The following is a 12,961-nucleotide window of genomic DNA, read 5'->3' as shown; positions in this document are numbered from 1 at the left end:
ATTCAAACATTTTTTCAGTAAGGTTTGGAAGAGGGTGATGATGTTTGCAGTGAATCTTGTCGCCCTTCCAACGTCTTCAGACAGGGTTACGTCGTCATGCCGATAAACGGGCACGTAGGTCGATTATAATAACATATAATAATATAATAACATATAATAACAATAATAACAACCTCTGACCAATCTCTCCGGGTGCATTAAGTGCCAATATATACATAATGATAATAAATATAATATTGGTCATATGTAAACAGTATATGTGTGTCTTTCTGTTAGCCAACATACAGTATGTACAGTATTTGCATCCACTTTAGGGGGAGGAATTGGCCCTGTAATGTCAAATGTATGCATCAGGGCAATCAGGTTTGCTAATGACCAACATTCACACTTTTCAATCAAGACACTCCTTTGTAGGAAAGGCTTTCAGAAGGACACATACCTAACAAAGTCACTATCTATTGTTTTAGATCATCTTTATACAGTATGTTCTAGACTTTTTATTTTTATTAACAGAGCCCAAATGGTTGTAAGTCTACCTTCCTTTAGTCCTTCAGAACACTCGAGTGTTGATTAAAAGATAAGACACCGCAGGGATAGCATGGCTGTGTGAGGAAAGCTCTACAAGTCCAATACATCATGCTGAGATGCAAAACATTTTAACATAAGAAAGCAGACCAAATGGAGATGCGGCCAGGATGGACTCCCGAGAGAAGTCACACCAAATGGACCCGAGTCAGGATGTTCATTCATGACAAACAAGCCAGGAGAAGAAGTTCCAAGAGGAGCCCTGTTGATCAAAGCTTCACAAAGACTAGGTAAAGGAGGGCAAAGACTGATGCGTTTCAAAATAAATGAATAAACAGAATATAGCAGTCTAATTGTACAGTGTTTGGAAATAAATAAATAAATAGAATATAGTACATTCTTGTATTTGGGTACTTGCAGTCTAATGGGACTGTGTTTGGAAATAAATAAATAAATAAATAGAATATAGTACATTCTTGTAAATGGGCACTTGCAGTATACTGGTACTGCGTTTGGAAATAAATAAATAAATAGAATATAGTACATTCTTGTATTTGGGTACTTGCAGTATACTGATACTGCATTGGAAATAAGGAAATAAATAAATAGAATATAGTACATTCTTGTATTTGGGTACTTGCAGTATACTGGTACTGCATTTGGAAATAAATAAATAAATAGAATATAGTACATTCTTGGAAATGGGCACTTGCAGTATACTGGTACTGCGTTTGGAAATAAATAAATAAATAGAATATAGTACATTCTTGTATTTGGGTACTTGCGGTATACTGGTACTGCGTTTGGAAATAAATAAATAAATAGAATATAGTACATTCTTGTATTTGGGTACTTGCAGTATACTGGTACTGCGTTTGGAAATAAAGAATATCGTACATTCTTGTATTTGGGTACTTGCAGTATACTGGTACTGCGTTTGGAAATAAGGAAATAAATAGAATATAGTACATTCTTGTATTTGGGTACTTGCAGTATACTGGTACTGCGTTTGGAAATAAATAAATAAATAGAATATAGTACATTCTAGGCTTGATAAAATCCGTACACAGTCTGCAGGATATTGTAGGCCTCTCGCCCAAAGAGACGATGGTTGTGGGAGGCGGTACTGGTAGGCTGGGGTCTGGTAGGTCTTTGTAGAAGGTGGAGCCCAGCATGTGTGATAGAATCACACGGAATCAGTCTCTAATTCACAAACAGGCCCTCTTCCGACCAAACCATCAACCTCCAGTTCTCTGTCAAAAACGGTGATCGGATTTATTCGCCTCTTATCACTAGTCATCTTCTGTCTTCCAACACTGTCTTCAGCTCGAGTGGTTAACCTCTTCCCCAGCAGGGCATGCCTCCGCTTCACACTGTCTTGAGTGAAAAACAAACTAATTTCTTTCAAGAGATCAGCCAGCTTTGGGAAGTCTACCACCTTGAACGCAAGGTGAATTGGGAAATCCCGCTCTTTCTCCAGAACTGTCCTAGGTCTGGCAGTATTAGCAGCAGAGGTGGCATATCTGACCAGCAGCCAGATGTGTGATCACGAACAATCGACGAGAAAAGATCCACCCTCTTCACGCAGTAGCGAATCCGTTCTCACCGCTACACTTGGCAACATTCTCGTAAGTCCTACATCCCCTTGGTCGTGCACAAGTTGCATGTAAACAATGAAATCTTGAATGGAGCTCTTCAGTTTTTCAAATTCAGTAGAATAGATTCTCAGCTGCGTAACCTCTGGTTCCATAGATTCATGACTGTATATATCCACAAAGGGAACTACTACCATGCCTCTAAACTCACAAACCACCAGGCATCCCCCGTCAAGATGCAGACTCTTTTTCCTGAACACCGCCATTTTTTTCGAACAATCACTCATAGTTTGACTCTAACACCCCTCGTTATATAAGACATCTAACACATTTCCACACCCCTCAGCACCTTCACCACGCCCATCAATGCCCTTTAAAATAAAATACTCACGTTCTAAAGTAAATAACAAAGTCACGCCTCCTTCCTTTACCCCCACCTCCTCAGCCCATGACCTTTTCAACAGTAATTGTATTGGCCGGTTGGGGGGAGTGGTCTAGATGCAGGAGGGAGTGGCCTAGATGGGTCATTTCTACTTTGCTATTGAAGAAACAAGGTTGGTGGATGGACGGCTGACAGGTAATCATGATATTTTTTAAGAAAATATAATTTTTAACAAAATAGCTGTAGCAGAAAGACTGGTATCTAAGGTTGTAATGTTTTGACTGTCTTTGCAATTGGCTGATTTAAATGGTTTGAATGGGGACGTGTGAGCTAAGGATGCAATGTAATGTTTTGACTGTTTTAGCAGTATTATTTGTATTGTTTCAATGGGAATGCGGTAAAAAAAAGTGTTTTCAGTGTTTTGACTGTCTTTGCAATTGGCTGATTTAAATGGTTTGAATGGGGACGTGTGAGCTAAGGATGCAATGTTTTGACTGTTTTAGCAGTATTATTTATAATGTTTCAATGGGAAAACTCCATGTTTGAGACACGCAGGAGGGGGCCGGAGGGGGCGGTCACACATGCTGAGACACACCCAGATAAGGCTGGAGGGGGTCGTTAGGAAAGGAGGGGTATGGGAATGGGGGCTTCCCCCACACGCAGCCGGAAGAAAACACGTGGGAATGATTTTATGATTGTTTGTTTGTTTTATGACTTCCGCATGTCCGCTTGCTGATGCTTTGATCCCTGACATGTAGGTGTGAAACTTCTTTCATGTTTTATGGCTTCCAGATGTCCGTTTATGACTTCCGCATGTCCGCTTGCTGATGCTTTGATCCTTGACACATAGGTGTGAAAACGCTTTTATGTTTTATTGTTTTATTGTTTTATTGGTATGCAATTTATTGCAATTGGCTGATTTAAATGGTTTGAATGGGGATGTGTGAGCTAAGGATGCAATGTTTTGACTGTTTTAGCAGTATTATTTATAATGTTTCAATGGGAAAACTCCATGTTTGAGACACGCAGGAGGGGGCCGGAGGGGGCGGTCACACATGCTGAGACACACCCAGATAACTTTTATTGTTTTATTGGTATGCCATAAACTTTTATTGCTTCCTGATGCTTTGATCCCTGACACATAGGTGTGAAAACGCTTTGATGTTTTATTGTTTTATTGTTTTATTGTTTTATTGCCGTATCATAAACTTTTATTGTTTTATTGCCATGTCATAAACATGTCACGTAGGTGTGAAAACGCTTTGATCTTCGTCACATAGGTGTGAAAACGCTTTGATGTTGTGGGGGTGGGGGGGGGAGGGACATGTCATAAACTTTTATGACAGGGGGGCATAAATCACCTTGGGTCATGCTTTCATTATTTTGTCCAAGGAGACACAGTACTTAGGGAAGACGTCGAAGACTTGAAGACAAACCACGAAGAGGCAGACACGCTCATCTGTACTCACGTAAAAGCTATGGACGATGGTACTGTCAAGAATGTAGTGGTGAGAGTGTCTGACACAGACATTGCTGTCATACTGGTCCATCATTCCTGGAACATTCACGTGACCGTCTGGATGGATGTTGGTACATCAGCATGAAATGACAGGAGATATATCAACGTAACTGACATTGGGAAGACAATTGGAAAGAAGCTTTCTGCTGCCCTACCTGCTTTCCACTCCTTCACAGGATCGGACTATACTTCTGCTTTTGTCAGAAAGGGCAAAGTCCGCTCATTCAAGCAACTGGAAAAGGACAGAGATGCACAAACAGCATTTGCTGAAATGGCAAATGGAAACCTCAGTGAGAAGTCTACACAAGCTATAACTGCTTTCACAGCAAGGATGTATGGCGCAAAGGCAAAAGGGACAGCTCTATCCTTGGACGCACATCGACACCAAGTGTTCGAGAAAAGCTTTGGACCAAAATCTGCAAACAAAGACCCACTGAAGAAACTAAAGGGCATTGATGCGACGTTGATTCCACCATGTAAAGCGGAGATTTCCCAACATATCCGGCGAACATCTTTTGTTGCAAGAATGTGGGCAAATGCTAACCTCACAGAGATCCAACATCATCCTACTGAAGATGATGGGTGGAAACTCCAAGATCAATCATATGAAATAACGTGGTTCAGCGGTCCCCAGCTGCCAGAGTCATTGGTACCAGATGAGGAAGCTACCGATGAGGAACGTGATGATGATCTGCAGCTCTCCTCTAGAAGTAGAAGAGGAGGATCTTTCTTCATCAGATGAGGAAAGAGAATCGGATGATGACTAGGATGGGGTGAGGGAGATGTATACTCCTTTATTAACATTTCTCTTAACAGTAATGGAGACCATTCATGATGTTCGTCCAGCCCTTTTTAAGTGGTCATATTGAGAACACTCTGCCCTATCAACTATTCTTAAGTGTCCTTTCCACCACAATTTCCTTTCTTATGTTAGTGATTCTGGATCAGGGCAAGATACTCTACAAGATTTTCCCAAATTTGACCTAGTTAGACATAACAATTTTGAAACCTTTGCTACCCCAGTGGTGCATCTTCACACCCTCTTCATTTTGACACCAATTACAACTTGCTGTGTAATGCAGGTCGAGAGATACGGCCATTTTAATTAGTTTCAGTTTTAATTTGTGACCTTTGACCTCTTCTTGAGTGATCTTACCACCACAATATTCTTTCTTATGTTAGTGATTCTAAATCAGACAGCTGCCCTCTACATTCCTGAGTTGGTTTTGTACATGCACCTTTCATGTTAATTGAAACCTTAATTAGTGCTAATTAGCGTTGTTCTTAAGTGATCTTTCCAACAGAATTCCCATTCTTACGTTTCTGATTTGCATTTAGTGTGGTGCCTGAAATCATTTGACATAAAAATGGAACTTGCACCTCTCATGTTAATTAAATCCAATTTTGGGGGGTTTTCAGGTGGCGCCACCTACCACACCCATCACCTGCAGAACGTAAGAATGGCAGTTCTGTGTAAGGCTCGGGTAGTACTACACCCCCAGCACCTTAAACATTTTGCACCTTCCGTGTTAATTAAACTTGGGCCAGCTCCCAGACTAATGACTTTTTGTCGTTAGACTACAACTGTTTCCTCCTTTATATTTTGACTTTATTCTTGTAAAATTACTGATGATTTTTTTTCATTTTTGCTCTTTTTCTTGTTAAATTATATTTTTAGAATGTCGGGCGGCCCGCATTTTGGACACCCCTGTCCTAAGGCAATTTGTACCCCACTTTGGGAACGTGGGCTTTATGCTGGATGGATAATTAAAAAAAACAACTGATATCAAAGTGGTGTTGCTCAGCAACAGTAACAATGTCAAAGACAAAAGGGAGAAGAAGCGGATCAAGTGGCGGCTCCAGCAGTTCAGGTCAAAGCACTCCGGATTCAGTTAGAAGTACGGAAGGTGCCGATCCAGTACTGACCCCAGAGTCACCGATATCCGGAGGTGCGAGTCGTATACCTAACCGTCCGCCGAGACCTGACGACGACGATACACTTAATCAGACGAGACAACTGAGTAAAAATATGGATGTACTTACAGGGAAAGCTATGCAGAAGCTAAATGACCATGAGAGAAAGCTAGGAAAAAGCTTAGCGCAAAAGCATGAGGCTATCACAGCGCAAATTATGGGGGAATTTGGAAAGCAGCTGCAGCAAATTATGGAGACTACCACCTCTATGCAAAAAGAAATGGGGTTTTTAATGAAGGAAGTTCAAGGTCTGAGATTGAAGAATAAAGAATTACAGGAAAGTAATGCTACATTGAGAGCCACTCTCAAAAAAGAGTGTGAAGAAAAAGATAAAATCATTGAGCAGCTGAAAATCACCATTGATCAGTGGTCTCCAACCCCCGGGCCGCGGCCCGGTACCGGGCTGTGGATCATTTGGTACTGGGCCGCACAGAAAGAAAAAATAATTTCCATTATTTCATTTTTTTTAATGTTTTATTTTGAAAAGTGGGCGGATTCTCTCTGTTACATCCGTCTCACTTGACGCATGTCCATTGTGTGTGTGCTAACTTTCTCTCGCCGCACAGATAGACTACTACTGTATTTTTAGCATTTTACTTTCACCTAATATTTGGTGTCAAATGCTGATACTATGTGGGAATGCATAAAGGTAAGTTTTGATGACTTATTCAGTGCTAATGTGCACATTTGTCTCAAGTTAATTCATGCTAACGCACTGCCTTTTACCACACACACACAGTGATGTAATCATCTCTCTGGAAAAACTTGGCTGGAACTTGAACTGGTGGATGGTGGGTCGCCATTCATTTTGTGCTTTTAATTTGATCTTATTCATGTTTAGTTTTTCACAATACATCCAGGTCCGCGGGAGATTTGCGGGAACACAAGCCGGTCCATGGGTCAAAAAAGTTTGGTGACCACTGCCATAGATGACATGGATCAGAACACACGAATGAATGATGTGGTCGTGATGGGTCTTCGGATCAAACCAAGGTCCTATGCCAGGGCAGTGGCGAATAGTGACGAACCAGATGAAATTGATGTCGCCTCAACGGAGCAACAAGTTGTTAACTTTTTGCAATCCAAGGAGGTGGATGTAGACATCCAATCCATTGATACTTGTACAGGAAGTCCTTGAGTTACAATGTACTTGTACAATGTTTCGACTTTACGACGCCCGTGCCTCGTCCGCCATTTTGTCCTCAGCACCATAGTGTTTCTGCTTAGCTAGTGCATCGTGCTTGTAAGCCGGGAGTATCTTTGCCTTTTTCGCCCTCCCTTTTTCATATTATGGCCCCAACAAAGAAAGATGGGTATTTTAGTGGTAATGGTCCAACCAAAAGAAAAGCAATTACCATGGAAACGGAGCTTAACATCATAAAAAGATCGGAGAAAGGAGAGACACCGACGAACATCGGAAAAGACTTGGGCTTCAGTCAGTCGACAGTGGCAACCATTATTAAGGACAAAGTCCGTATTTTAAAGCATGTGAAGTGTTTCGCCCCTATGAGGCATACAGTAATCACAAAGCAACGTTCTTCGATCCTTGCCGAGATGGAAAGATTACTTACCTTACGGATGGAAGATCAGAATCAACGCAGGCTTACTATCAACCTAATGCTCATTCAGGAAAAGGCACAACGTATTTTCCAAACTTTGAAAGAGCAAAAAGGCAAGGACGCTGAGAAGGGGGAATTTTCCGCAAGCAAGGGCTGGTTTATGAGAAAACCCGTGCTAATCTTCATAATATCCGGGTCCAGGGGGAAGCTGCTTCCGCAGATGAAGCGGCTGCAAAAGTTTTTTCGAGTCATCTAGCCAAGATAATCCGGGAGGGTGGGTATCTTGCAGAGTAAGTTTTCTACACATGCCTCCTCAGCAATAGCTGACAGCAACAGCCTCCCCTCCTTCTTCTTCAGCCACCTCTCAACAGCAATGCTAAGTACAGCATCTTCTTTTTTTTTATTGTGATGTATTTTCGTTTTTTTATACGGAGTATTTTGACTTTAACGGTGAAATGCGACTTACGCGGTAATTCGGGTTAAGTCACCAGCGTAGGAACGGAACTCGTTCGTAACTCGAGGACTTCCTCTATCCCACTGTATGGCAGGAATCGCACTACACCCGTCATCATTGTCAAATTCACTAATAGGAAATTCAAGGTTGCGCTGCTGAAACAAGGAAAGAAGCTGAAAGGAACAAACGTCTACATCAGGGGTGCTCACACTTTTTTAGCCTGCGAGCTACTTTTAAAATGACCAAGTCCCAAAGATCTACCTACTACTATAAATATAGAAGTATATATATTTACTATATATATTTTCATAAAGTACGAGTATGTATTTCTGTAGGTTATAGATGTATATCAAAAGTGCACACACTTTTCAGCATGCAAGTTCAAGTCAAAATGATCTACCTATAAAACATGGAACATATACAAAATGTAACCAGGAAACTCTTAAATTCTATTGTAAATATTCATGATTACTATTTCACATTCACATTTTCAGAGTTTCCAGGTCATCAAAGTAGTTGCTATCATAATTTACTTCAATATGGAAATAAAGATCATTCCACATAACTGCTAAATAGTTGTGTACTAGTGAGTGAGTACTGCTAATATGTCAGTAACATTAGCTACGTAACGTTCATTAGGACACACACTTCATGTATTACATCCAGTTAGCATTTGCTATCAAACATTAGCCATATACAAGAATGTAAAATGATGATGCAAAAGACAATGCAGCCCAAGTCAAGGCAACATATTGAAAAGGTTTCACCAATGGGAAAATTTTTGATGTCATTATGAAATAATAGCTTAAGAAGCCAACGTGTAGAAAACACAGATTTCTGTAGTAGAGTTCATGATGAAGCCAACAAAGCCAGTAAACAATACACTTTTTTTCTACGTAACTAGCCACTACAAGTGAACAGACTTTAGACTTTAGTAACTTTAGTTATAGATATAGACATCTTAGCGCAGAGTTAGTTCATCAATAATCACAATAATAAAGATGAAAGTTGCATCTTCATGTGTAGCTTGAAACGCTGCGGGGGAGCAAGCGCGAATCAGGAGGGGAGCTTAATGTCAGCTGACTGATGTCATATGACAACTACAAAGTTTATGTGATCTACCCAAACTACCTTGGCGATCTACCGGTATCTCACGAACGACGTAATGGCCGCCCCTGGTCCCTGAATGACCACGTGACAAAGCGCAATGCTGAAATTTCTAAGAAAACACATGATCTGTGGAAGCAAGGAAGGATCCAAGGAACATGGAGCGCAAACTGTAAAATCTTCATCAAAGCAAATGGAGGACCAGAGGCCAGAGTTCTTGTTGTCAAAGACATCAAGAACCTAGAAAAATACTGAGGTCTCCAAACATGGAGGAAAACAGCACATGTCACAAGAAGATTTACAATTGGACACTTTTTTTTTCACAGATCACAAACAATTGGATATGAAAAAAGACATTGATCCGATTCAACATTTTTTTCTCACATTTCAAATGACTGTTATACGGAGGACCAATACAACAACAGTTTCAATAACGGTAATAAGTTGTCCATTATCCACATAAACAGCAGGAGCATGTATGCAAACTTTAATAACATCAAACAATATTTGAACCAATTCAAGAAAACTTTCAAAGTAATAGAAATCTCAGAAACTTGGATCAATGCTAACAAAGGAATGGACTTGGAGCTGGAAGGATATGAAATGATGTGTGCAAACAGGAACAATTCAAATGGAGGAGGTGTGGCCGTATACGTGGACAAACATCTGAACTACAAAATGGTCAAAAATATGTCATTTGTCATTGATAACATTTTAGAATGTAAAACAATTGAAATCTGTAAAGAAAAAAGCACAAATGTGCTAATAAGTTGTGTGTATAGAACTCCAAAGTCAAAGATTGGAATGTTTGAGGATTGGATTAAGACAATGTTTACAAAGGTCAAAAAAAAAATTTTTATATGTGGAGACTTCAATATTGATCTTTTGAATCCACATAGGTACAAGGAAATAGATGCCTTCACAGACACAATGTATAGTTTGCGTTTATATGATAAAATCATTCGACCAGGTAGAACAACAGACCACTGTGCCACCCCTATTGATAATATATTTACCAATGACTTTGATCAAATCAAATCAAATCAAATCAAATCAAATCAAATCAAATCAAATCAAATCAAATCAAATCAAATCAAATCAAATCAAATCAAAGTTTATTTGTATAGGACCTTACAACATCCCAATAGTGCCCAAGGCGCTTCACAAGAGTAAAAATAGGTCATAGCAAATAAGAACAGGGTAAGATCTAATAAGATAATAAAAACAACTAAAACAATAATAAAAAATAGAAATACAGGCCCAGAATCACAACTGAAGTACATCTAATCATCATGTGTCACAAGCCAGTCTGAATAAATGAGTTTTTAAAAGAGATTTAAAAACTGACAACTCTGTAGTAGATCGTAGCGCAGGTGGAAGGGAGTTCCAAAGTGTTGGGGCAAACGCAACAAAAGCACGATCCCCCCCATTTTTTGTATTTCATCCTTGGGACTTCTAATGTGTGTTGAGAAGAGCGTAGGGCCCTGGAGTGGTGACTGACAGTTAAAAGCTCAGCCAAGTATGCTGGAGCAAGGCCATGATTGAACACTAACAAAAGGACTTTAAAATGGATTCTAGACTGTACTGGGATGGAGAGAACGGAGAACTGGAGTGATATTGGCGATTTTGGAGCATTAGTAGGAAGGCAAGCAGCTGTGTTTTGTACCAACTGGAGCCTGCGGAGGAGGGACTGATTTACTCCAGTGTAGAGGGCATTACAGTAATCAAGCCTCGAGCTGATGAAAGCATGAATTGCTTTTTCAAGATCTGTACTTGACAAAAAGGGCTTCACCTTTGCCAGGACCCTGAGGTGGAAGAAACTTGCTGTGACCACAGAACTCATTTGCTTATCAAACTTTAGACTGGTGTCAAAAAACACCACGGTTTTTAACGGCAGGAGCAAAAAGAGGAGTGGGGGTGTTAAAATTGGTTTCACTGTGCGGTGAATCGGGGGCAAAAACAATGCACACAAAGTAGCTGAACTAAAAGGAACAAAAAACAACGGCGCAAACTAGAGTCCGGGAGCACCGCGATAAAAGGAGAAAGGCAGGTAAGAAACTAAAAATACCTGAGATACGAGCGGGTTGCCAGATGAGCAGGCGGACAGTCAAAAAAGGCACAAAACACTGTCTAGGAAGACACAGGGTGTAGCAGAAACAGTCCAACACGCGGAATAATCCCACGTCTTCCAGACGCAGCCACAGGGATTAAGTAGCTGAGATAATGTGATACAGCTGCGCTCATCAGGCAGCTTCGCCCATCTCACGAGGACCAGCATCTGAATGACACAGAAAGAACAGCAGTAACTGGATCTAGAAATGCACTTAATGAAAGCAAATGATATGTCACCGTAGAGCGTGACATTATCCCCCCCTCCCCTCAAGGGACGCCACCTGGCGGTCTACCAGGCTTGTCTGGAAATTTATGATAAAATTCCAAAAGAAGGGTGGGGTCGAGGATGAGCGACTGGGGAACCCAGGAGCGATCCTCAGGGCCGTAACCCTCTCAATCGATGAGGTACTGAACACCCCTGCCCCGTGTCCTAGCATCCAAGATGGACTTAGCTGTAAAGGCAGGATGACCATCGATCAAGCGAGGAGGGGGAGGAGGAGGCACTGGTGGCGGACTCAGGTCACTCTATGCGACTGGCTTCAGGGGGGACACATGGAATACTGGGTGCGTCTTGTGGGAGGGAGAAATCTTGAGTCTGACGGACACTGGACCCACCTTCCGACCCACTTCGTAAGGTCCAACAAACCTGGGACCCAGTTTTTTGGACTCCACAGCTAGGGGCAGGTACCGGTATGACAACCACACCCTCTGCCTGGGTTGATAATCCGGTGCCGGCTTGCGATGACAATCAGCAATCCTCTGATTCCGCTTCGCAGTGTGTGAAAGAGCCGCCCGTGTGTCGTGCCAGACCCGGTGGTCCCGGCGAAGAAAACCGGCCACAGATGACACCGAAGATTCTGCCTCCTGGGATGGGAATAGTGGAGGCTGAAAACCGTGGACTACATGAAATGGGGAGAGACCTGTGGAGGAGCACACTAGGGTGTTGTGGGCGTACTCCACCCAGGGAAGGTCACGAGCCCAGGATGTGGGGTGCTGAGGGCACACATACCGTAAGGCAGATTCCAGGTCCTGGTTAGCCCGCTCCGTCTGGCCATTGGTTTGAGGATGGTAGCCCGAGGAAAGGCTGACAGTGGCCCCCAACGACTTGCAGAAGGCCCTCCAGGTGGCTGAGGCAAACTGGGGACCCCTGTCCGATACCACGTCGACGGGTATTCCATGGAGTCGCACAACGTGCTGGACCAGGAGTTGTCTCCAGCGAAGAGGGGAGTCTGCGTAGAGCAGTGATTTTCAACCTTTTTTGAGCCGCGGCACATTTTTTCCATTTACAAAATCCTAAGGCACACCACCAACGAAAATGACACTCCAACACAGTACACATAATACATATACCCTGGAGCTGATAATGTACAGGTAGTTTGTAAATGTATTTATACTTACCTAGTGTGAAACCTGGGCCTGTTTCGATGAACACAAAATGGATATCCTGGCAGGAATGGTAGAAAGACACACACGAAGCTCTTCCTCGACAGCTCTCAGTCTCTCTCTGTTTTTAGTTTTTAACGCAGTAAAGCTTGAAAAACTCAGCTCACACAGATATGTGGTTGAAAACGGGAGCAATATCAAAATAGCTTTCTTGGCCAAAATGGGGAATTCCTTGGCAACAGATAACCAAAAACTGTCCAAAGGAAGATCAGCAAAGTTTAGCCTGAAACCACGAGCATGTTCAATGAGTTCCTCTTGCTCCTTTAAACTCATGTCCTTTCCAGCAACGGA

The sequence above is a fragment of the Dunckerocampus dactyliophorus genome, chromosome 7, assembly GCF_027744805.1.
Source record: "Dunckerocampus dactyliophorus isolate RoL2022-P2 chromosome 7, RoL_Ddac_1.1, whole genome shotgun sequence".
Classification (NCBI taxonomy): Eukaryota; Metazoa; Chordata; class Actinopteri; order Syngnathiformes; family Syngnathidae; genus Dunckerocampus; species Dunckerocampus dactyliophorus.
Note: the sequence above shows the minus strand (reverse complement) of the source record.